The sequence below is a fragment of the Nomascus leucogenys genome, chromosome 16 (assembly GCF_006542625.1).
Source record: "Nomascus leucogenys isolate Asia chromosome 16, Asia_NLE_v1, whole genome shotgun sequence".
Taxonomy (NCBI): Eukaryota; Metazoa; Chordata; class Mammalia; order Primates; family Hylobatidae; genus Nomascus; species Nomascus leucogenys.
This window is the reverse complement of record NC_044396.1, coordinates 39866893-39893570: the sequence shown is the minus strand read 5'-3', so window position 1 is coordinate 39893570 and position 26678 is coordinate 39866893.

Below are 26678 nucleotides of genomic sequence, written 5' to 3'. Positions count from 1 at the left end.
TATTGTGGTAAAACATGCAAAGTATAATATTTATCATTTTAACCATTTTTAAGTGTACAACTCGGAGGTATTAAATACCTTAACAATGTTGTGAACTCATTACCACTGTGTATACCAAAAACATTTTCATCATCCCCAAGAAAAGCTTTGTACCAGTTAAGCAATAACTTCTCACTCTTTTCTCCTCCTCAGCTCCTGGTTAACCTAAATTCTACTTTTTGCCTCTTTGGATTGGCTTATTCTGGGTATAACATACAAGTGGAATTATAATATTTGCCCTTTTGTGTCTGGCTGATTTCACTTTGCATAATATTATCAAGGTCCAGGCATATTATGTCATGCATAAGAATTTTTTTTCTTTTTAATGGCTGATTAATATTCCATCATATGACTATATCGTATTTGTTTGTCCATTCATCTTTTTATAAGCATCTAGGTTTTTTTCATCTTTTGGCTATTCTGAATAATGCAACAATGAATATTTGTATACACATATTTGTTCAAGTTTCTACTTTCAGTTTTTTTGCATAGATACCAAAAAAACGAAAAATGGAATTGTTGACTCATATGGTTGTTGTATATTTAATTTTTGAGGAAACAGTAAACTGGTTTCCACAGTGGCTGCATTGGTTTACATTGCTATCAGCAATACAAAAGGGTTCTTATTTCTCCATATCCTACACACCAACACTTGTTATATTTTATTGTGGTTTTATATGCATTTGCTTACTGACTAATAATATTGAGCATATGTTCATGAACTTATTGGCCCTTTGCATATCGTATTTGGAAAAATTTATATTAAAATCCTTTGCCCATGTTTGAATTGGGTTGTTTATTTTGTTGTTGCTGTTGTTGAATGTTGGAAGTTATTTTGCATATTCTGAAAAGCAATCTCTTATCGGATAATATGATTTGCAATAGTGTCTTCCATTCAGTTGGTAGTCTTTTTGCTTCCTTGATAGTGACCTTTGATGTACAAAAGTGCAAGCTCAGTTTATCAATTTTTTCTTTTGTTGTTTGATCTATGAAAGTTGCCAATACTAATGTCACAAAAAATGTCCCCAATGTTTTCTCCTAAGAATTTTTACAATTTTAGGCCTTAAATTTTGGACTTTCATTTTTTTTTTTTTGTACTAGTATTTGGGTGTGGTTGACTATGTTCATTCTTTTGGATGTGGATACCTAGTTTTTTTCAGCATTATTTGATTTATATTTTTCTGCTAGCTTGTGTTTAGTTTGCTCTCTTTCTCTAGTTGCTTAAAATGTAAAGTTAGATTATAGACCCAATGCCATTTTTCAATGTAGGCATTTTCAGCTACCAATTACCCTCTGAGTACTGCTTTCACTGTTCCAATAGTTTTGATATGTAGTTTTTTTTAATTTTAGTCATTACTAAATATTTTTAAATTTCTCTTGTGATTTCTTTTTGACTCAATGGTTGAGTGTGTTTAAAAATTTCCACACGTTTGTGAATTTTTACAGGTTTTCTTTTTTTTTAATTATACTTTAGGTTCTGGAGTACCTGTGCAGAACATTCAGGTTTGTTACATAGGTATACCTGTGCCATGGTGGTTTGCTGCACCCATCAACCCATCATCTACATTAGGTATTTCTCCTAATGCTATCCCTCCCCTGGGCCCTCCACACTCCAACAGGACCCAGTGTGTGATGTTCCCCTCCCTGTGTCCATGTGTTCTCATTGTTCAACTCCCACTTTTGAATGAGAACATGCTGTGTTGGTTTTCTGTTCTTGTGTTAGTTTGCTGAGAATGCTGGTTTCCAGCGTCATCCATGTCCCTGCAAAGGACATGAACTCATCCTTTTTTATGGCTGCATAGTATTCCAGGGTGTATATGTACCACATTTTCTTTCTCTAGTCTATCATTGATGGGCATTTGGGTTGGCTCAGTCTTTACTATTGTGATCAGTGCTGCAATAAACATATCTGTGCATGTGTCTTTATAGTAGAATGGCTTATAATCTTTGGGTATATACCCAGTAAAGGGATTGCTGGGTCAAATGGTATTTCTAGTTCTAGATCCTTGAAGAATCGCCACACTGTCTTCCATAAGGGTTGAAGTATTTACACTTCTACCAACAGTGTAAAAGTGTTCCTATTTCTCCACATCCTCTCCAGCATCTGTTGTTTCCTGACTTTTTAATGATCGCCATTCTAACTGGAATGAGATGGTATCTCATGGTGGTTTTGATTTGCATTTCTCTAATGACCAGTGATGATGAGCTTTTTTTTCATATGTTTGTTGGATGCATAAATGTCTTCTTCTGAGAAGTCTCTGTTAATATACTTTGCCCACTTTTTGATGGGGTTGTTTTTTTCTTGTAAATTTGTTCAAGCTCTTTGTAGATTCTGGATATTAGCCTTTTGTCAGATGGATAGATTGCAAAAATTTTCTCTCATTCTGTAGGTTGCCTTTTCACTCTGATGATAGTTTCTTTTGCTGTGCAGAAGCTCTTTAATTTAATGAGATCTCATTTGTTGATTTTGGCTTTTGTTGCCATTGCTTTTGGTGTTTTAGTCATGAAGTCTTTGCCCATGCCTATGTCCTGAATGGTATTGCCTAGATTTTCTTCTAGGGTTTTTATGGTTTTAGGTCTTACATTTAAGTCTTTAATCTATATTGAGTTACTTTTTGTATAAGGTGTAAGGAAGGGATCCAGTTTCAGCTTTCTGCATATGCCTAGCCAGTTTTCGCAACACCATTAATTACATAGGGAATCCTTTCCCTATTGCTTATTTTTGTCAGGTTTGTCAAAGATCAGATGGTTGTAGATATGCGGCATTATTTCAGAGGCCTCTGTTCTATTCTATTGCTCTATATATCTGTTTTGGTACCAGTACCATGCTGTTTTTGTTACTGTAGCCTTGTAGTATAGTTTGAAGTCAGGTAGCATGATGCTTCCAGCTTTGTTCTTTTTGCTTAGGATTGTCTTGGCTATGTGGGCTCTTCTTTGGTTCTGTATGAAATTTAAAGTAGTTTTTTCCAATCTGTGAAGAAAGTCAATGGTAACTTGATGGGGATAGCATTGAATCTATAAATTACTGTGGGCAGTATGGCTATTTTCATGATATTGATTCTTCCTATCCATGAACATTAAATGTTTATTCATTTGTTTGTGCCCTCTCTTATTTTCTTGAGCAGTGGTTTGTAGTTCTCCCTGAAGAGGTCCTTCACATCCCTTGAAAATTTTATTCCTAGATATTTTATTCTCTCAGTAGCAATTGTGAATGGGAGTTCACTCATGATTTGCCTCTCTATTTGTCTATTATTGATGTATAGGAATGCTTGTGATTTTTGCACAATGATTTTGTATCCTGAGACTTTGCTGAAGTTGCTTATCAGCTTAAGGAGATTTTGGGCTGAGATGATGGGGTTTTCTAAATATACAATCATGTCATCTGCAAACAGAGACAATTTGACTTCCTCTTTTCCTAATTGAATATCCTTTATTTTTGTCTCTTTCCTGATTGCCCTGGCCAGAACTTCCAATGCTATGTTGAAGAGGAGTGGTGAGAGAGAGCATCACAGTCTTGTGCTGGTTTTCAAAGAGAATGCTTCCAGTTTTTGCCCATTCAGTATGATACTGGCTGTGGTTATCTCATAAATAGCTATTTTATTTTAAGATACATTCCATCAAAGCCTATTGATTGAGAGTTTTTATCATGAAGGGCTGTTGATTTTATCATGAAGGGCTGTTGGTTTTATCATGAGGGCTGTTGAATTATTGAGATAATCATGTGCTTTTTGTCATTGGTTCTGTTGATGTGATGGATTACGTTTACTGATTTGTGTATGTTGAACCAGCCTTGCAACCCAAGGATGAAGCCGACTTGTTCGTGGTGGATATATTTTTTGATGTGCTGCTGGATTTGGCTTGTGAGGATTTTGTTAAGGATTTTTGCATCGATGTTCATCAGGCATATTGGTCTAAAATTACCTTTTTTTGTTGTGTCTCTGCCAGGCTTTGTTATCAGGGTGAGGCTGGCCTCCTAAAATGAGTTAGGGAGGGTTCCGTCTTTTTCTATTGTTTAGCTTCCGAATAGTTTCAGAAGGATGGTACCAACTGCTTTTTATAGCTCTGTTACAATTTGGCTGTGAATCCATCTGGTCCTGACTGTTTTTGGTTGGTAGGCTACTAATTGCTGCCTCAATTTCAGAACTTGTTATTGGTCTATTCAAGGATTTGACTTCTTCTTGGTTTAGTCTTGGGAGGGTGCATGTGTCCAGGAATTTATCCATTTCTTCCAGATTTTCTAGTTTATTTGTGTAGAGGTGTTTATAGTATTATCTGATGGTAGTTTGTATTTCTGTGGGTTGGTGGTAATATCCCCTTTATCTTTTTTATTGCATCATGTGATTCTTCTCTCTTTTTTTCTTTATTAGTCTGGCTAGTGGTCTATCTATTTTGTTGATCTTTTCAAAAAACCAATTTCTGGATTCAGTGATTTTTTGAAGGGTTTTTTGTGTCTCTATCTCCTTCAGTTCTGCTCTTATCTTAGTTATTTCTTGTCTTCTGCTAGCTTTTGAATTTGTTTGCTCTTGCTTCTCTAGTTCTTTTATTGTGGTGTTAGGGTGTTGATTATAGATCTTTCCTGCTTTCTCTTGTAGGCATTTAGTGCTATAAATTTCCCTCTACACACTGCTTTAAATGTGTCTCAGAGATTCTGGTATGTTGTATCTTTGTTCTCATTGTTTTCAAAGAACATCTTTATTTTTGTCTTCATTTTGTTATTTACCCAGTAGTCATTCAGGAGCAGCTTGTTCAGTTTCCATGTAGTTGTGCACTTTTGAGTGAGTTTCTTGATCCTGAGTTCTAACTTGATTGCACTGTGGTCTGAGAAACTGTTTGTTATGGTTTCCATCCTTTTGCATTTGTTGAGGAGTGTTTTACTTCCAATTATGTGGTCAGTTTTAGAATAAGTGTGATGTGGTGCTGAAAAGAATGTATATTCTGTTGATCTGGGTTGGAGAGTTCTGTAGATGTTTATTAGGTCCGCTTGGTCCAGAGCTGAGTTCAAGTCCTGGATATTCTTATTAATTTTCTGTCTCATTGATCTGTCTAATATTGACAGTGGGATGTTAAAGTCTCCCACTATTATTGTGTGGGAGTCTAAGTCTCTTTGTAGGTCTCTAAGAACTTGCCTTATGAATCTGGGTGCTCCTGTATTGGGTGCATATATATTTAGAATAGTTAGCACTTCTTGTTGCGTTGATCCTTTTACCATTATGTAATGCCCTTCTTTGTCTCTTTTGATCTTTGTTGGTTTAAAGTCCGTTTTATCAGTGACTAGGTTTGCAACTCCTGTTTTTTTTTTGTTGTTGTTGTTTGTTTGTTTCCATTTGCTTGGTAAATTTTCCTCCATCCCTTGATTTTGAGCTTATGTGTGTCTTTGCACATAAGATGGATCTCCTGAATACGGCACACGGATCAGTCTTGACTTTTTATCCAATTTTCCAGTCTGTGTCTTTTAATTGGGGCATTTAACCTGTTTCCATTTAAGTTTAATATTGTTATGTGTAATTTTATCCTGCCATTATGATGCCAGCTGGCTATTTTACTCATTAATTGATGCAGTTTCTTCATAGCATTGATGGTCTTTACCATTTGGTATGTTTTGGGTGGTACCAGTTGTTCCTTTCCATGTTTAGTGTTTCCTTCAGCAGTTCTTGTAGGGCAGGCCTGGTGGTGACAAAATCTCTCCGCATTTCTTTGTGTGTAAAGGATTTTATTTCTCCTTTGCTTATGAAGCTTAGTTTGTCTGGATATGAAATCTAGGTTGAAAATTCCTTTCTTTAAGAATGTTGAATATTGACCCCCACTCTCTTCTGGCTTGTAGGGTTTCTGCTGAGAGATTCACTGTTAGTCTGATGAGCTTCCCTTTGTAGGTAACCTGACCTTTTCCTCTGACTGCCCTTAACATTTTTTCCTTCATTTCAACCTTGGTGAATCTGATGATTATGTTTTTGGGGTTGGGCTTCTCAAGGAGTATCTTTGTGGTGTTCTCTGTATTTCCTGAATTTGAATGTTGGACACACTTGCTAGGTTGGGGAAGTTCTCCTGGATAATATACTGAAGAGTGTTTTCCAACTTGGTTCCATTCTCCCTGTCACTTTCAGGTACACCAATTAAACATAGATTTGGTCTTTTCACATAGTCCCATATTTCTTGGAGGCTTTGTTTGTTTCTTTTCACTATTTTTTCTCTAATCTTGTCTTCTCACTTTATTTCATTGAGTTCATCTTCAATCTCTGATATCTTTTCTTCCTCTTGATTGATTCGGCTATCGATACTTGTGTATGCTTTACGAAGTTCTCGTGCTATGTATTTCAGCTCCTCAGGTCATTTCTGTTCTTCTCTAAAATGGTTATTCTAGTTAGCAATTCGTCTAACCTCTTTTCAAGGTTCGTAGCTTTCTTGCATTGGGTTAGAACATGCTCCTTTAGCTTGGAGGAGTTTGTTATTACCCACCTTCTGAAGCCTACTTCTGTCAATTCGTCAAACTCATTCTCCATCCAATTTTGTTCCCTTGCTGGTGAGGAATTGTGATCCTTTGGAGGAGAAGAGGCGTTCTGGTTTTTGAAATGTTCTGCCTTTTTGTGCTGATTTCTTCCCATCTTCATGGATTTATCTACCTTTGGTCTCTTAAGTTGGTGACCTTCAGATGGGGTCTCTGAGTGGATGTCCTTTTTGTTGATAATGATACTATTCCTTTCTGTTTGTCAGTTTTCCTTCTAAAAGTTAGGCCTCTCTGCTGCAGGTCCGCTGGAGTTTGCTGGAGGTCCTCTCTAGGCCCTGTTTGGCTACATATCACTGGTGGAGGCTGCAGAACAGCAAAGACTGCTGCCTATTCCTACCTCTGGAAGCTTCATCCCAGAAGGGTGCCTGCCAGATGCCAGCCAGAGCTCTCCTGTGTAAGTTGTCTGTCCGCCCCTACTGGGAGGTGTTTCCCAGTCAGGATACATGGGGGTCAGGGACCCACTTGAGGAGGCAGGCAGCCCTTATCAGAGCTCAAACACTGTGCTGGGAGATCCACTGCTCTCTTCAGAGCTGCCAGGTAGTGACGTTTAAGTCTGCTGAGGCTGCGCCCACAACCACCCTTTCCCCTAGGTGCTCTGTTCCAGGGAGATAGGGGTTTTATCTATAATTCCCTGACTAGGGCGCTGCCTCTTTTTCAGAGATGCCCTGCCCAGAGAGGAAGAAAAAATCTAGAGAGGCAGTCGGCCTCAGTGGCCTTGCTGAGCTGCGGTGGGCTTTGCCCAGTTCTAACTTCCCAGCAGCTTTGTTTACATTGTGAGGGTAAAACCACCTCCTCAAGCCTCAGCAATGGCGGACGCCCCTCCCCCCACCAAGCTCGAGTGTCCCAAGTCAAGCTCAGACTGCTGTGCAGTCACAAGAATTTGAAGCCACTGGATCTTAGCTTGCTGGCTCCTTGGGGTGGGACCTGCCAAACCAGGCCACTTGGCTCCCTGGCTTCAGCCCACTTTCCAGGGCAGTGAATGGTTCTGTCTCATTGGCATTCCAGGCTCCACGAGGGTATGAAAAAAAAGCTCCTGCGGCTAGCTTAGTGTCTGCCAAAATGGCTGCCCAGTTTTGTGCTGGAAACCCAGGGCCCTGGTGGTGTAGGCAAGGGAGGGAAAAGCGCATTATCTGGGCCAGAGTGCATGGTACAATCACTAATGGCTTCCCTTGGCCAGGAGAGCTTGCACTTCCCTGACCCATTGCACTTCCTGGGTGAGGTGACATCCCACCCTGCTTCAGCTCGCCCTCCTTGGGCTGCACCCACTGTCTAACCAGTCCCAGTGAGAGGAACTGGGTACCTCAGTTGGAAATGCAGAAATCACCTGCCTCCTGCGTCGATCTTGTTGGCAGCTGCAGACCGGAGCTGTTCCTATTCAGCCATCTTGCCAGCAAATCCTCAGGTTTTCTTCTGTTTTTTTTGTTTGTTTGTTTGTTTGTTTTATTTTTAATTTCATCTTATTGCAATCAGAGAAGATAATTTGAATATCCATCCTATAAAACATATTGAGACTTGTTTTCAGCTGTAATGTATGGTCTATCTTGAAGAATGTGCAATTTTATTTGAAAAGGATGTACATTCTGCTGTTTTGGGCTGAAGTATTCTGTGTATGTTAGGCCTAGTTTATTGTGAAATTTGATTCTTCTATTCCTAACATATATTCTGTCTTTCTTTGTTTTTTTTTTTTTTAACTATTCCTTTAGTTTTAAATTATCTAAGTCTTTAGTTAAAATGGAATTATTATTGATAACATAGATTTGGGATTCTTTTTATTCACCCTGCTGTCTTTGTTTTTTATTTGTATTTACACTATTCAGATTTAAAGTAGCATTGACATAATTAGATTAACACTGGTGTAGTTAGGTAAAATATTGGTGTCATTACATTAATGTTTGTAACTATTTTTCTTTGTGTTAAATTTACAAGCAAGAGGAGATTATAAAATGGGATAATATAAAATACAGCTTTCTCCTTTATCTGTGGTTTCACTTTTCCTGGTTTCAGTTGCTCGCAGTCAACTGTGGCCTGAAATGTTAAATGGAAGATACTATAAATAAACAATGCATAAATTTTAAATTCTGTGCATTGTGCATAGCATGATAAAACTTCCCACCATCTTTCTCCACCCTTCCTGGAACGTGAATCCTTCTGGTGTCCAGCATACCCATGCTATGTGTGCCACTCGCCACTTAGAAGCTGTCTCAACATAGATACTTTGATTTTATTTTATTTTGTGTTTGTTGAACTCCCTAGATCTCTAGTCAGGTCTCTGTCACTAATTTTAGCAAATTCTTATCTATCAGTACTTCAAATATATGTCTCCATTCTTTATTTCTTCTCTGTTTGGTATTCCAATCACATACACATTTGTAATTGCTCCATGGTTCTTGTAATTCTGTTTTTGGATATTCCTTCCCCCCAGTTCCATTTCCATTTGTTCTTATCTCTGTATTTCTGCTTGAAAAGTTTCCATCATTCTGTCTTTAAGATCACTGATTTTTTGACTGTTGAGCCCATTGAAGGCATTCTTGAATGCTGTTGCAATTTTTCTTCATTATTGTTTCTAACATTTGCATTTTATTCTTTCTTTAGAGTTACCTTACCTCTGCTTTCATTATCCATATATTCTGGCATGCTGTCTACATTTTTTTCATTAAAGCCCTCATCATACTAATTATAGTCATTTTGAAGCAGCATTGTTTTTCTGGGGTAATACTCGAGGTTCCTTGCCTCACACCAAGGAAATCAAGGGTTCAGACACACAAGGAATGATTTAAGAACAGAAATTTAGGCCTGGTGCGGTGGCTTACTCCTGTAATACCAGCACTTTGGGAGGCTGAGGCCGACAGATAACGAGGTCAAGAGATCGATACCATCCTGGCCAACATGGTGAAACCCGTCTCTACTAAAAATAGAAAAATCAGTTAGGTGTGGTGGTGGGTGCCTGTAATCCCAGCTACTCAGGAGGCTGAGACAGGAGAATCGCTTGAACCCGGGAGGCGGAGGTTGCAGTGAGCCAAGATTGCACCACTGCACTCCAGCTTGATGACAGAGTGTGACTCCGTCTCATAAAAAAAAGAACAGAAGTTTAATAGGCAAAAGAGAAAAGCTCCCTCATGCAGAGGGAGGGTGTTCCAAATCGATCTCCCTGTTTGTGGCAAGATGATGTTGGTTTTGTAGATGAGCTTGACGAGGTGGTATTTGATTTACATAGGGCGCAAAGGATTGGTTGGACCAGGTGTGCCATTTACACAGTGTGTGAAGAAGCTGGCCACCCCACCCTAATCTTTTGTTATGCAGATGGGTTATCTGCCTGATCGGTGCCATGTTGCCTGCTTTTTACTGCACACATGGTGACAAAGTAAAGGGAAGATGGAGCCTCCATGTTGAACATACCTGGTTTTCAGCTATCCCTTTTCTATTCACACAGCTGCTGGCATTTACCTACGCAAGCTTCTAGTTTGCTTATCTATGTTTGTAGCTTGATTTTTTAGACTAATTTTTTTTTAGAAAAGACATGATTTGGGGGCAGCTTTTTATTAAAAGGAAATTCCACTTAGGATCTCTTACCCTCACTATCTGCCTAAATAATTTCTTTTTAGCTCCTGTATCGATTTTAATTTCTTTAGGTAAAAATTCCAACATTTATATATCATGTCTGAATCTGTTTCTAATGCTTGCTTTTTTTCCTTCAGATTCTATTTTTTCATGCATTTGGTTGCCTTTTATGGTTTCATAGAATGATAACATGCTGTATCAGTTAATACCAATTCAGGCAAATGGGGCTTTCTTGTGATGATTTATGCTAATATGGTTAGGATTTTAGCTTTTTATTTAATGTTTGCTGTTACTGTCAGTGCCATTAGCCTCAAGTTCCTCCAGTGTCCTTGTTTTAGTGCCTCCCTTTGGCTTTCAGTTTCTGTGATATCCCTCTTTTAGAGAGTCTCTCTCAAATCATTTAAGCTCTAAATCGCTGTTTTATGGGGTCCTCTTTGGTGGTGTTTTAAAGTACAAAAAAGAGAAAGATTTCTACAATCTTACAATTAAATCTGTCTCTTCATGGGCCTGTGACTATGAGCGGTAACTTTCACTGTGATTCTCTTCTGATGGAGATTTATTTTTTCTTTCCTTATGTGAGACAGTCAGAACAGAGTGGGTGGAGGTTGAGGAATGCCCCTGCTCAGGTGAAAAAAGGCCCTAGGAAGTGTTTCCCTGGAGGGTGGACTTTTCTGTGGCCAGCACTCTATGCCTATTTCACAATGATTGCACTTCCTCTCCTCTTCCAGAGTCATATGGGGGTCTTATTTGGATCTTTGCAGTGAGAAGCTGGTGGGTTCCTGGAGGTAAAGCCCTGGAAAGTGCAACTGGCTTTCTGAGACTGCAGCTCCCAGAAGCTTCTCACCCTCACACTAGCCCACATCCAGCCTCCTGTGTTTCGTCACAATTACTGTTCCAGGGCTTGTACCGGTTAATGGCTCCAGCACTCCTGCTCCAGGTAAACAGATCTGTTTCTGTATCTCTCTGGATGTGTCTGTCTCTTCAGATTTCAGGGTGTCGTTTTCCCCTCCAACTTCAGTTTTCTGATTGGCCCAATAAAATCATAAAACTTCAGTTCTTTTGTTGTCTTGTTATAAAGATAAGAGTGACTCCTGTTAAGCTCTTTACATGTCAAAGCTAGAACTTAAAAATCCCTTAAATGCATTATTCTAATGCGGAGTTCCGCTTATAAACCAAAAAGAAAACCCTAAGCTCCCCAACCAGCTGAGTGGACTCCTTATGGGCCACGGGAAACCTGAAAAATAGAATTTCCAATCATGACAGGAAAGGAGTTTGGACGCGCCTCTCTCTTTTGGAGTTTAGGCACAACTGACCGGCATTAACATTAACACAGAGATCATGAAACTGACCAAATAGACTCTTTGTGGCAATAAGACACTAAATTCCAAGCTGACTCTGCTATAGCATCACATGACAAATAGCAGGCCCTGAAGGAAATAAAAGTATTTTACACCAAAATATATTTCTTGGACATATTTTGAAATGGCCCCCACTTCTGGGGTAAATTTGCATCTGTAGAAAATCCCCTTCCCTTTCTAGTTCTTTCCTGGATTTAGGAGAGATTTAACTAGGTTCTGATACGCTTTAAGTCTCAAAAGAGACATTTACCACCTATTCTTTCTGAAGTCGGATACTTAGAGGCTTCGTCTACATAACAAGAACTGTGGCTTCCTCAAAACCCCTTATCTTAACTCAAGCATTTCTTTCTAGTGACTTCCTAAGTCTTTAGACAAAGCTTATCTCTCTCAACCAATTGCTGATAATCTTTAAATCCACCTATGACCTGTGAGCCCCTCCATCAAATTCAGGATATCCCATCTCTTTTGACTGAACCAATGTATACCTTGTATGTATTTATCTATGTCTTTGCCTGTAACTTCTGTCTCCCTAAAATGTATAAAGCCAACTGTAACCAAACAACCTTGAGCACACATTCTTAGGACCTTTTGGGACTCTGCTTGGACCATGGTTACTCATATTGACTCAGAATAAACATATTTAAATATTTTACATAGTTTGGCTTTTAACGTCAACACCCTTAATATATATTTTTTACTTGTTTTCTTAGTTTATGCCCTGGGGAGCCCAATTAGTATTTAAACATAAAACAATCAAAAACATTTTCTTCCTTAATATGCATATTTAGTAAGTGAGGAGATCCAAATTTCAGTACCTTAAAATTAATTAAAATAGTATGAATATTAAAATTTAATGACCAGACTATATTAAAGATTGATATAAAAATGAAGATAATTGAAGCTGGTTTATAATTCTTTTTCTTTAACCCTTTTTCCTATTTAGAAAAGAAAAAGTACAGTCCGCTGCCAGTGTTCATTTAATTTTACATAAACACACTCTTTGAGGCTGAAGAAAATCTGACTGAAAATAAAATATAACAGCTGTTCTTGGAGTTATTTTTAAACAGAACTAATAGCAGAATTGTCTGAATCATCAGAATTGTCTATTTTGGAAAGATTGAATTCATCAAATGAATCTTCAGCCAGCAACTGTTCGAGAACTCATGAGTAAGAATGCAACATTTTCTAGGATTCAGCATTTTCAGCAACCCAGAATTACTATATTTTGTAAATGGAAATCCCATTACTAAAACCAGAATACTATAAATAGAATGATGTCTTTTGTTTCCAAAATTAATATCCTATAGTTATATGAAAATAATAAAAGAGAAATATTTCATGGCAAAGTTATCTCAGGGTAAACATTACAGCCACAAACACCACCAGCAACTATTTTCAGGGCAAACAGGAAAAGGTTTTATGCCCTTTATTAAATTAGTTATTTATATGTGTGCAAAACTCAAACTACAACCTGACAATAATGGCAAATGAAATTGCAAGCTCTAAAGTTTTGCAGGGTTTGTTGAGAGCCATCAACTTCTTTTTGCATTTGAAATATTTCTGTTCTTTTTGCCTCCACTGGTTTAGCCACTATACTTTGCATTTTTGGGGTAGTTACCTGCCAATATCTAATATACACATTTAGATTTATAATTTTCTTTGAGTCTAAGGTTAACCTCCAGATTTAATTTCTTTTAGAATAAGAAAAAATCTTTTAATGATTTCAACTCCTATAATATATATTTTCTAGTATTCTATTTTGGCACTATTGAACTTTTTGATAGTCTGATGTGACAATCACTCACTCTACAGTAATTTTTACTCAAAATTCTATGCATACCTTGTAAATATTTTATGATCTGGAGACTTGTTTTTCTAGTCTGTCTAGAATGAATCTGCGGATATTCTGATATAAATCCTTGACTATGATGGATTCCTTCTGCTCCTCAGAGATAAATAAATCTAGTTTTGTTTATCAGCTACTGTCTATTTTGGGTCTTCTAGTTAATCCAGACCGACTTTTGATATTTTTTTACTCTGGTTGTCTTCTCTTGCTTAAGTATACATTTTGTTTTCATTTATGATAAATCTTGATATTTTTTATACACCACTTGTAAGTCCCTGGGGTTCTGTGGGTTGGCTGTGACTTGAAAGCCTGATTGATCACCAAACAGTAATTCTGGTAAGTTAATTGACAGGAATTGGACATTGCTATATTTACTATAATTTGAGACCCTAAAATTATCCGCTGACCTCTTTAGGGATTAAGCACCAAACTAGAGAGGAGTTTCATTTACTGGTGCTTTTGTTTTGCTCTCACTGCTACCACTATGTGGCATAACATACCAATTTTTTTTTTTTTTTGAGATAGAGTCTTGCTCTGTTGCCCAGGCTGGAGTGCAGTGGCAGGATCTTGGCTCACTGCAAGCTCCGCCTCCTGGGTTCACACCATTCTTCTGCCTCAGCCTCCCGAGTAGCTGGGACTACAGGCGCCCGCCACCACGCCTGGCTAATTTTTTGTATTTTTAATAGAGATGGGGTTTCACCATGTTAGCCAGGATGGTCTCAATCTCCTGACCTTGTGATCCACCCACCTCGGCCTCCTAAAGTGCTGGGATTACAGGTGTGAGCCACCGCACCCAGCCAACACTGATGTTTTTAAAATCACTGCTACCTGCCATTGCCATTACACTCCTTCATACACATTTTTGTTTCTACAACAAGCAACACAGTTAAAAAACAAAATACAAAAACGCCTTCCTGATTTTACACTCTATTTACATTTTTCTAGTTTTTCTCCTCAAATGACATATTAGAAACACTGCTCCAAATATTTGAATGTATACATTCACTGTTTGAATGTATAAATTATAAAATGTATATATCATTGTGTAAAAACCAGGACATTTATAAACATACTGTTCATATATAATATATTGAAAGTGGCTTATTATGACTTAGCATTTTAACTCCCTATACTACTAAAAGTAACTTTTACTTCTATCTTCTCAAAGCAAGAAGAATGTTTAAATCAAAACCTAAGGTATAATGAAAGCTCATTTCTTCCCACAAAAGGGAGAAATGTGGCTATCAGTTCAAGGTTTCCTTTAAAATTATGAAGAATTTTTCATGTACTTACCTTCAACTTTAATATTTGCATAGGAGAAAATCATACAATACAGAATACTCCTGCTGATGGAAATACACTTAATATGATCCCCTGCTGAATTTTTGTAAATTCCATATATTTTTCAAAAAGGCCTGAGGAAAATTATATCTTCAGCTGTGTTCACTGTTTAGAAAGAGGTAGTTTGAAAAAATACAGGTTGTCATTCTTTTTTTTCCGTGAATTAAGAAAAAAAGTTAATCTGTGTTTGCTCCCCTATTGACACAGATGGAATCTCGCTAGCTAGTTAATTAAAACCTATATACCTTATTATTAGATCATGCTTTTATTCCAAGCACTTTTCTAGTGAAGTTTTTAAAATATATATCATTCACTTTCTAAAACTTCTGTTTTCAATGTATCGAAACTTGAAAGTACACGTTCTACACAGAGCAATTTGTACAAAGTAGGACAAAATATAATGACTATGTTAGATAGTAGCTTATCATATTGATTATGACATTAAAAACATAAATACAAGTCTTACATGGCGCATTCAAGATCCTAGACTTTAGGTTTTACTAAATCATCCCAGAACAAGTTTTTATTAAAAGCAGGGTTTTGGTTGTCTTTCAGATGCTGTTGCTTATTAGTCATTGTAGAATATTTATTACTCAGATATTTCCATTTGTTTGGAAAAGAGAATTTTTTTTAGTAACTGATAGTTGAAAAATAAAACCATTTCCTTTTGAACACATATATAGTGTTTATTAAATTTACTTTCATAGCCCCAGGTTTCTTCCCAAGAAATTTCCAATCCTAGTATCTTAGGCAAGGGTTAAGAGATGAAAGTTACGGAGTTTGACTCCTCAACATGTAGGTGATTCTCATTCTTTCTCATCCCTTTCTCAGAGTAATTGGTTAAAGAATGACATGAAACTATGAAGATAACACGTTGCAGAGGCTGTTGCACTTTCTAGTTGCCCTGTGTCCTGTATTATCAATGGATTTGATTCTTGGAACTGTAGCAGTGTTCTTGCTGTGAGATTTAGAACGAACCAACATGTCAAGGAAGATAGAGTTGAACATTCAGAGAACTGAATCTAGAGCTTTGCCACATTATTATTCAAGCAGCCCTATTTCCTGATCTCTCGTTTGGAAGGTTATAAATACTTTCCTTATTTCAGTGAAAATGAATTGAGGATCTCTTTTATATCTTCCCTGTGACATTAAATGTTTGACTACAACTAACATTGTGAAATTTTGAGTTATTTGAAAAAATATTCAATGGCTTTGTTATGAAATTATTTTAGGAAGTAATACCTATTTTTCAATATAGAAAATACAAGTGATGAAGAAAACCAAAGCATATTTTACAAAGAGACTCCTGTATTCACCTTTAATAAAAACATGGTACTTGTATATTTTTAGATTTATGTAACTTAAAATACATCTTCTGAGGACTATACTTTCATATGAAAAAGCCATAAAGTACAGAAGCTTCCTGCTGATTGAAACACACTTAATGTGGTCTCCTGCTGAATTTCCGTAAATCCTGCAAATCTTTCAGGCACCTGAGGAAAGTTATATTTTCAGCTGTGTTCAATGTTCACAGAGGCTAGTAGGGGAAGTTCAAGTCATCATTATTTTTTTTCTTTCCATGAATTAAAAAAGTTTATTATTTGTTTGCTCCCTTATTGACACAGGTAGAAGCTCTCTAGCTAGCTGTACAAATTTAGAAGACCATGTTTTCACCAATGTTTGGTGTTTGAATATATATACAATGTATATATCATTGTATAAAAAGGAGGACATTTTAAAACAGACTATTCATATATAATACATGGAAAGTGGTTTATTATGACTTAGGTGTGAAGCATTTTAACTCTCTATACTACTAAAATCAACTTTTACTTCTGTCTTCTCAAAGCGTAGTCACCACATCTCTTGACAGCATGAGAGTTTGTAGTGTCACATGTGAGTGATGTGTCACATGTGAGTAACAGACATCACCTGAATATGATAGTCATAATTTTACTACCTTTTGTTTTTCAACAATAGTTTGGAAATTTTTTCTGAAAAAAAAATTTTTTCTGTAAACATTTGATCTTTCTGATCATTCACATTTCCTGATTATTACAGCATCATTTCCCATTAATTTACGGATAGAAATGTTAGCATTTATTCTCCTGGCATCACATTTCAGAAACATAAACAACCTAATAATACTATTGACACACAAATGTCAATAATACCGTTTTGGATGAGGAAAAATACCCTCATCCGAATTTTGTTATGTACTTGAAAAGGGAAAACATAAACAAAAATCATGGTAAGTGCTCTTGCTTGATGAGTTTCATTTTCTTTTGGATGAATGGATCTTAAATTTATAACTAAATTTTTCTTATTTAAATCTAGTTACAGAGTTTCTATTATTTTCAAAGAATATGCCTTGAATTTCAAAGACTCTTATAAATATACTTTCTATTTCCTCTAAAATTTTATGTCATAGATAGCCATACCCGCTCATCATGTCTCTTATTCATGTCCTGACTTCCCAGCTACCACTCTATTACTGAGTCTAAAGTCCCAAGTTGTACCAACTGTCCAGAAGAGATAGAAGTTGATGTCACCTTTAGTTTGGCAGATAAAATGCTGCATTACTAAGTCTAAATATGCCACTTTTAATATATTATAAATATACACATTTAAATGTTTCATCAATTTCATCTTTCAAGTATTGAACTCTTGGAAAAAAGGTATTATGAAAGTTATGTAAAATTATATTAAAATGTTCTCCCTTAAAACCAGTTTATTCATGCAACGATTTCACTTTAAATGAGAAAAAACAGATTGTATGTTCTCCCCCTAAGCTACACTGATATTAAATATCTAACAACAGTTTTGACTATTTTCTTATAATCATAGATTATCCAAGTTTAAATTCCTTCCACAGAAAAACATCCTATATACAGTTTTCTGTTTTTTATTTTATTTTATTTTTATTTGACTTTCCTCACATTGAGTGGAGAAAAATGGTTGGACAGCATCTTGTGCTTTAGGACACAGAAGGTGAGCTGAGGATCAGGACCACATGCACACAGTGTGCGTGCCTCTGGCTCACATTGCTCGGCAAGCTTTCTGACTAAGCCCAAGCATCCTGCGTGGATCCTGGCAACACTGGCCTCAGATGGTCATTATCAACTGGAGTGAGCCTGGGAAGTCAGGCCTGTTGCCAATCTGTGTAGGAGTTAATCTTTAAATTATCCAAAGAATGTGCCTCTGGAATATTTGCTCTAATACATAAAGAACAAAATTTATAATACAATTTAGAAGACTTGTTTGCTAATTTTGGATGGTTTTCCAAATTAGAATTTACTAGTAGTTGTCAAGCCAATCAGACTGCTAAAGCAACATTCTGAATTTTAGAAAGTGTGGCACACAGCTTCATTTTGTGGCACTTTCACTGGGTTTTACCTAAGAAGCCAGAATGTATGCCAGATTCCTCAGATCTGTGGCTGACATATAAAAATTCCATTTTTCCCCTCTACAATATATTCTTTTCTGGGTTAATAATGAGATGATGAGAAATCATAATAACCTTGACCCTATGCCATTCTTAATGCAGCTGTCAGCAGCTATCCATTCTCAGGCATAGACACTGCGGGGACAGCTAGTCTAAATTAAAGTCAGGGGCTCTCAAAACTTTTTTTTTTAAACCATATTTGTGATTTTCACCAAGTCATGAGTGATCACAACAGATTATTTGAAATACTTTATTTTTTCTAACCATATTATTTCATAGAAGAAACGTGATCCATAATCCATTTATAGAGGAATCTAATGAGTTTTCCTAGAATTTTGGAAAAGAAATGAGACCTACTCAATTGAAACCAATGAGCAGCAACATATAACGTGAGATTCCCACTTCCAAAAGCATGTATTCATAGAAAGAGGCACAAATGAAACATTTTAAGAGATTGAAAGGGCAGGTGTCCTCTAGAAATGGTTACAAAAATCCAGGCCTGAGTCAATAGCCCAGTGATAATAGAACAAAAAAATAGTTAGAAAGTTAGCATTTTTTTAGTATTTAGTCCAGTTGGAGAGCCAGGTCATCTGATATTTTACAGTCATAGATGTTTAAGTACAATGATTATGCATTTGACATATGGTTGAAAATTCTTTTTTCTAATTTGTAATTTAAAAAAATATTAAAGGATTAAAATGATTATTTGAAATTAGTAATATATCTTAAAATCCAGACATATGGTGACCATAAGTATAAAATGCTGGCTTTGGGACCACAAGTTCGAAACACGGAATCTGAAGCGGGTGTTAATTCAAACTCCTTGCTATTGCCTAGTAGCCATTTTTAAAAACATAAGCACTAATAGATACATGGCAGTGAGATCTTCAAATATGGTATTATTATCCTCTTTTAATATATGAGAAGTGTTAAAGCATGGAGAAGTTTTAACATTTCTGGGAACACATCTAAGAAGTGAAGAAGTTAGCTGGGATTTAAATTAATGCTACTTTTATTGTGAGGCATATATATTTTTTGTAACAAGAGTGGGACCATGATACATGTGTATAGCCTTATAACTTGAAAAATAAATAGATGCTGGGTGCAGTGGCTCACGTCTGTAATCCCAGCAGTTTGGGAGGCTGAGGCAGGCAGATCACGACGTCAGGAGTTCAAGACCAGCCTGACCAATATGGCGAAACCTCGTCTCAACTAAAAATACAAAAAAATTAGCCGAGCGTGGTGTTGCACACCTGTAGTCCCAGCTACTTGGGAGGCTGAGGCCAGAGAATCTCTTGATCCTGGAAGGCGGAGATTGCAGTGAGCCAAGATAGTGCCACTGCACTCCAGCCTAGGCGACAGAGTGAGACTCCATCTCAAAAAAAGAAAAATAAATATAGCTAGACTTCTTTTTTAAAATTCAGTTTAATCTTGGTTTCCTTATTTAGACATTTCCAATTACCCCAGGAAGAGTGAATTGTTCTTTCTTTATAATTATCTTTAAACTGCTATGATAGCTATTGCTTAATCATCACTGTTTATTCCCTTCCTTACTCTGGAAGTAGACTTCCTGGGTCCAAATTCTAGAACAACAGTACTACCTGTTTAAGGTATTCAATATTTGTGTCTCAACATCTTCAACTGAAAATGGCAATCATAATGATACAACTACCTCATCAGGTATAATATATGCAAAGCTCTTAATATTGTGTCTAACACATATAAGCATTCATTATTTTTATTAGTTATCCCATCAATATATACCATAACATATGTATTAATTGTATCTTAATATATAATGCAGTATAATTATATATTATTAGTGTTTATATTGTGAACAAAGTTATAGTTCCCTTGGGTACAGCAACGTGTTTTATTTATCTTTGTGTCTCCTGTACCTAATAATGCATCTGATACCTTGTAGGCTTTTGTAAATGTCCAGTGAATTCACAAATAGGAAGTAGTTTCCCAAAAGCTGATAACATTTAATTCAACAGATTTGTTTCTCACTACAACATTGACTACTAGTCAAAGGTAACAGCCCTAGAACACAAACATCCTCAGGGAAGGAACTGAATTTTATTCACATTTTATTCATTGTATCTGGCAAAATGGCACCTAGTTAGTGGCTGAAACTTATGTTTAATTTAAACTTCATTGATACTTTATAAGTTGGGAGAAACACCTTCTCTCTTAACTCTTTTGAATTCAGCAATAACAATTGATATAAGCAATCATAAAAATGGAATTTAATAATTAAACACGCAATGGGAAAATCTATTTTATAGAAGAGTGTGAAAAAAATGTCATATAACTCATTTTAACTTTTGCCATAAATGGGAAAATAAAATCTTACAATGCTATGCCATGGACATGCAAACCACTTGATGATAGGGATCCTTTCCCTGTGTTTTGTTATGCAAACGGTGACAATAAAAGATAATTAATAAGAGTTAATATCATACCTGTGGGAAGCCTGATGGCATGCTAAAAGTATACATACATGCCTGCATGTGGATGTGCACATGCACACACACACACACACACATAATTAAAAGGAAAACTTTAGACAAATTAAACAGAGTAATTGAGCAAAGAACATTTGTGATGCAAATTTGGCAGTTTTCAGAATCAAAAGTTGTTCACAGCATTTCTCAAGTTCTGCAACTTGAGTCAACAGCTTTTCTAGGCAGAAAATGGAAGTGAGGTACAGGAACAGCAAAAATGGTTACAGCTTTGGCCTTATTTGGGCATGGTCAGCAGTTGGCAGCCTCTGATTGGCTGAAGTTCAACCACTGTGATTGGCAGAGACTCAGTTAGTTGTTACAAAAAATATGCTAAGTTAGGCTTTGGATTGGTTTACCTGCTAAGTCAGGTTGCAGTTTATTATGTAAAAGCTCAAGAAAAAGAGACAGTCTCAGGCCAAATTTCTTTTAACTCAATGTATATACGCACAGAGACACAGATATATATTGCCATGTATGTTTATAGGTATATGTATATGTATGCTTATATATAATATCTCATTTCTATGTTTTTATCTTCTTTTCTGTTGAATGCTACTGCTATTGCTAAGGAATTACTTTCATGAACACAATGAAAAAATATTTAGTGCCATTTCCTTGATCCTCAAGATACTAGGTTGGAGCAAAGGTAACACAGTTTTTGTATTGTCAGAATTGGCCATTTGATTTTGGAACATATTCTTAAGTAAATGTGGTCATGTTATACATCATTTTAATGGGCAATTTTCATTTTTTTTTTTTGCTAATGACTTACCACTTGTTTATTTTATGTTTATTTTAGACTATAGAAATGGTGTTAGATAAAAACCAAATTTGAGCTATTTTCTTATTTGAGTTCAAAATGGGTTGTAAAGCAATGAAGACAACTTATAACATAAACAACACATTTGGCCCAGGAACTGTTAACAGATGTCTAGTGCAGTTGTGGTTCAAGAACTTTTCCAAAGGAGATGAGAGCCTTGAAGATGAGGAGCTTAGTGGCTGGCTATTGGAAGTTGACAACGACTAATTGAGAACAATCGTTGAAGCTGATCTTCTTACATCCACACAAGAAGTTGCCAAACAATTCAATGTCGACCATTTTACTATAGTTTGACATTTGAAGAAAATTGGAAAGGTGACAAAGCTCAGTAAGTGGGTGCCTCATGAGCTGACCAAAAAAAAAAAAAAAATCATCGTTTTGAAGTGTCACCTTATTGTACACAACAACAACGAACCATTTCTCAATCAGATTGTGATGTGGGATGAAAAGTGGGTTTTGTAAGACAACCAGTAATGACCAGCTCAGTGGTTGGACTGAGAAGCAGCTCCAAAGCACTTCCCAAAGCCAAACTTACACCAAAAACAGGTCGTGCTCACTGTTGGGTGGTCTGCTGCCAGTCTGATCCACTACAGTTTTCTGAACCCTGGTAAAACCGTGATCTCAGAGAAGTATGCTCAGCAAATGGATAAGATGCACTGAAAACTTCCATGCCTGCCTCCGCCGCTGGTCAACAGAAAGGGCTCAATTCTTCACGGCAAGGCAGGACTGCACATCACACAACCAATGCATCAAAAATTGAATGAATTGGGTTGGAAGGTTTGCCTCATCCGCCATATTTACCTGACCCCTTGCCAACTGACTACCGCTTTTTCAAGCATCTTGACAATTTTTTGCAGGGAAAATGCTTCCACAACCAGCAGGATGCAGAAAATGCTTTCCAATAGTTTGTTGAATCCCGAAGCATGGATTTTTACGCTACAGGAATAAACAAACATTTCTCGTTGACAAAAATGTGCTGATTGTAATGGCTCCTATTTTGATTAATAAAGATGTGTTTCAGCCTAGTTACAATGATTTAAAATTCACTGTCTGAAACCACAATTACTTTTGCACCAACCTAATAGGACACAACATTTTCTCTAAATATCTGACATTTAAAAATTGCTTATGACTAAATGATAAAATATTGGCACCATATCATTTAGTATAAGATACCACAGATTGTAGGATTTACCATTATATAAGGTACTACTAAATAAAAACACCGCAGAGTGAATTACATTATAATTTTTAAAATTTTTACATTTTATCATTATGAAATTTTAAATTAATTCCTATTTAAGCACAGATTCTTGTTTCAGGTCACTTGTTTGCATAAAGAAAGAAAAATATAAGATAAATACCTCACTCAAGATATTTCTTAAAAGCTTCATGTTTGGAGTCCAACTCAGTATTTCTACAGCTTTTTAATGCAAAGTCATTGATGTCTGTGATTTTCTAAAAATGATTCACATAACGAGCTGAGATGATAGAGCCTTTCTTAACAGAATGCCCTGCTCTGGTATTGTCCTCCATGTCGCTGATATTCATTAAGGAGGTTTTAATGCTGGTGCTTTCTTTCTTTTCTTTTCTTTTCTTTTTTTTTTTTTTTTTGAGACGGAGTTTCCCTTTTGTTGCCCAGGCTAGAGTGCAATGGCGAGATTTCGGCTCACTGCAACCTCCGCCTGGATTCAGGTGATTCTCCTGCCTCAGCCTTCCTGAGTAGCTGGGATTACAGGCATGCACTACCATGCCAGGCTAGTTTTGTATTTTTAGTAGAGACAGGGGTTTCTCCATGTTGGTCAGGCTAGTCTCGAACTCCCGACCCCAGATGATCCGCCCGCCTCGGCCTCTCAAAGTGCTGGGATTACAGGCATGAGCCACCGCGCCTGGTCAGTGCTGGTGCTTTCTTGATTATACTGTATTATTGGAATGTTTTTAGAAAAAAATCTTGAAATTATATTCTTTCTTCAAATGATTTTTTAAGAGGCCTATTGACTGGCATGTTGAGAGACTGTAGCTGACCATAAAGTCCACCGGGGCAGAATCAATTAGCCATATTTTTCACCAAGATCATTTTTACCTTTTCTGGTATGTGCCATGAACTGCATTAAGAATCAAGATACTTGGCAATTTAGAATAAAAGGCTGGAGGATCTAAATTCCATAAAACGTTTACTCAGTTTTCTGTCAGGTCACCTGACACCTATCTAGTTTTTCAGAATGCACAGCAAAATTATTAGGGAAGATTTCATTCTTTGAGATTGTTGTACAGGGTAAACTTAAATATGCAAGCAACGTTTTGTGACCAGCAGTTATTTTTAGCTTCACAATGGTATGCTGCTTTTCATAATTGGCATTCACGACCTTGTTCTTTGTAGCACTGAATTATAATTTTAAAGCAAGTCAAAAACTGTGAATAAATCAGTATTTTCTATACAGTTTTATTTTTCTCAAGATTTAAATCCCATTAGAAATTAAGGAGATTTCGGTCAAAGTAGACAGGTGATTTCTAACACACGAATGTTTGATGTCTTAAAAATAGTTCTAGATTATGCATGAGTCTGTCACACCAGACTGTGTTGTGAATTTCTTATATCTATTATGAAGAATTTGGCAATTTTTTCTCATGTTCATATCAGATACTTATCATAGGCAATCTTTTAGAACACAACAAAGTTGCAGTCATGTGACACATGACATTTCATTTGCTGATGGACTATATATACAATGCTGGTTTTGTAAGATTATAATACTATGTTTTACACTATGTTTTCTATGTTTAGATACATAAATACTTACCATTGTGTTCCAACTGCCTGTAGTATTCTATATAATATCATAATGTACAAGTGTGTATCTTAGGAGCAATAGGCTATTCCATATTAGCCTAAGTATGTAGTAGGCTATGCCATCTAGGTTTGTGTGAATATACTCTGTGATGTCTGCATGGTGAATTTGCCTAAAAATGCATGCTCAAGATGCATCCTCATTATTAAGTGACACATGATTGTACCTGAAAGTATCTTCTTAAGTTCATTAAAGCACTTAGTTTTTTATTCACAAGCTAATATACAAACGTCATTCTTCTAGATGATGAATATTCATCAAATTTATTGCTTACGTTTTTAGATTCTGCTTTATTTTCATATTTCCTTTTGTTTAGTGTTGAATTTTAGTCTATTTTAACACATTAAATGCCATTTAAGCCAAACACATATACAACTAATAATGCACATATCTCCAAATTAATGACAATATGGATATGTTTCTAAATTTGCACATGAATTGAGCAGTATTTCATGATGGCTGTTTAGCTGACTGAGTTTTTTACGCATTGAAAGATACACTCAATTACACAGATGTTAAAATCTAAAAAAATATTTCTTAAAATAGAGAAATCATAAGCTATTTTTGTTATGTTTTAAGTGTAAAGTGGTCTTTTACCTATTTCTAATTGCTAGAAGACACTGCTGGTGATTTACTACTACAGGGTCAGAAAGAGATTGTGAATATAGTATGACCATATGTGAGAAAATCATGATGATTTATACGACAATACAGCTTAGCAATTTTTTTTTTTTTTTTGAGAGGGAGTCTTGCTCTCTCACCTAGGCTGGAGTGCAGTGGCACAATCTCAGCTCATTGCCACTTCCACCTCTTGAGATCAAGCCATTCTCCCACCTCAGCCTCCTGAGTAGCTGAGATTACAGGCACGTGCCGCCACACCTGGCTAACTTTTGTATTTAGTAGAGATGAGGTTTCACCATGTTGGTCAGGTTGGTCTCAAACTCCTGACCTCAAATGATCTGCCTGCCTCGGCCTCCCAAAGTGCTGGAATTACAGACATGAGCCACCATGCCTGGCCCAACTTAGGATTTTAAAGTTATGAACCTTTAGTATAATATTGGAACTGTGGGCAGGGATTTGTGACTCAAATTTTTTCTACCAAACCTAAAATATTAATTAGAAAATTTATAGAAGTAGGATGTTATCACTGAAAAATACACACTAAAGTAACAAAACTCATGTTTACCACATTTATGTACCCAAGGTGAAAATCCTGTGTTGTTGTTTTTTGCATTGAGGAAAAATGAGAATTAGACTCACATAGAAGATTTTTTAAAAAGAGGTCATTGTCTTAGTCCTTTTGTTTTGCTTTAACAAAATACCAGGGACTGGGTAATTTATAAACAATAGAAATTTATTTCTCATGGATCTGGAGGCTGGGAAGTTCAAAATCAAGGTGCTGGCTGGTCTATTGTCTGTTGAGGGCTGTCCTTTGCTTCCAGGATGGTGCCGTGTTGCTGCATCCTCTGTATCCACACATGGATGATGAGACAGAAGGAAGGGATTCACCTCTGCAAGCCCTTTTCTAAGGTGCTAATACCATCTACAAGAACTCCACCCACATGATTTAATCACTGCCTAAATGCCTCATTTCTTCTTTATTATCACAGTGGTTATTAAATTTTAACATATTAATTTTAGAGGACACACTCAGACCGTCGTAGTCATTAAGCATTTATGAAGAATAATGAATCACTTTTTGAAGAGTTAAAAACAGTTGATATTTGTCAATAACACTTAACATAACTATATCATTATTTTATTGTCTTTAAGTTTAAATGTCAAGGTTGGCTGCCCACCTAAAGCAAAGCTGGTGGATATATATTATTCTGTAGACCTGTGACTACACCTGCTCACATGATTTTTTGAGACAGTAAACTCAGTGGTTAAATTCCTTTATTAAGATTATAAATCAACTACAAGAAAACTATGTAAACTACTAATGAGAGTAGTTATATATTATTTCTTAAAGATTAGATATTTATAACAATTAGAATAAAGTTGGGCTTAATAATGTGTTCAAAAATGAGTTTATATTAATAGCAACTTGACTAGGGCAAAGAGGTAGATGAATTTGGCAATATTCACTAACCAGAAATTAGGTTATAGAAGTGTTTCAGTGTTTTGTTTTATATGTTTGTAAATGCATATGGGTACTTTCTCTTTTCAGAGAGCATTTGAAACATTTTTTTTTCTAAGGGCACCAAAATAAATTTTCATATGTGTAAATGGGAAAGTATCATTCCCATTAAACTGTTTTTGGCTTTACTCTCTAGTAGTCCAGTAGAAATAAAGACACATTGCATATAAAGCTGTGTCAAAATGGGATATGCTCTTTCGTCACCACTTCAACACTTATCAAGGTAAAATATAATTTGATGATTATTTTTCAGACTGGAATAAAAGTTTTTAC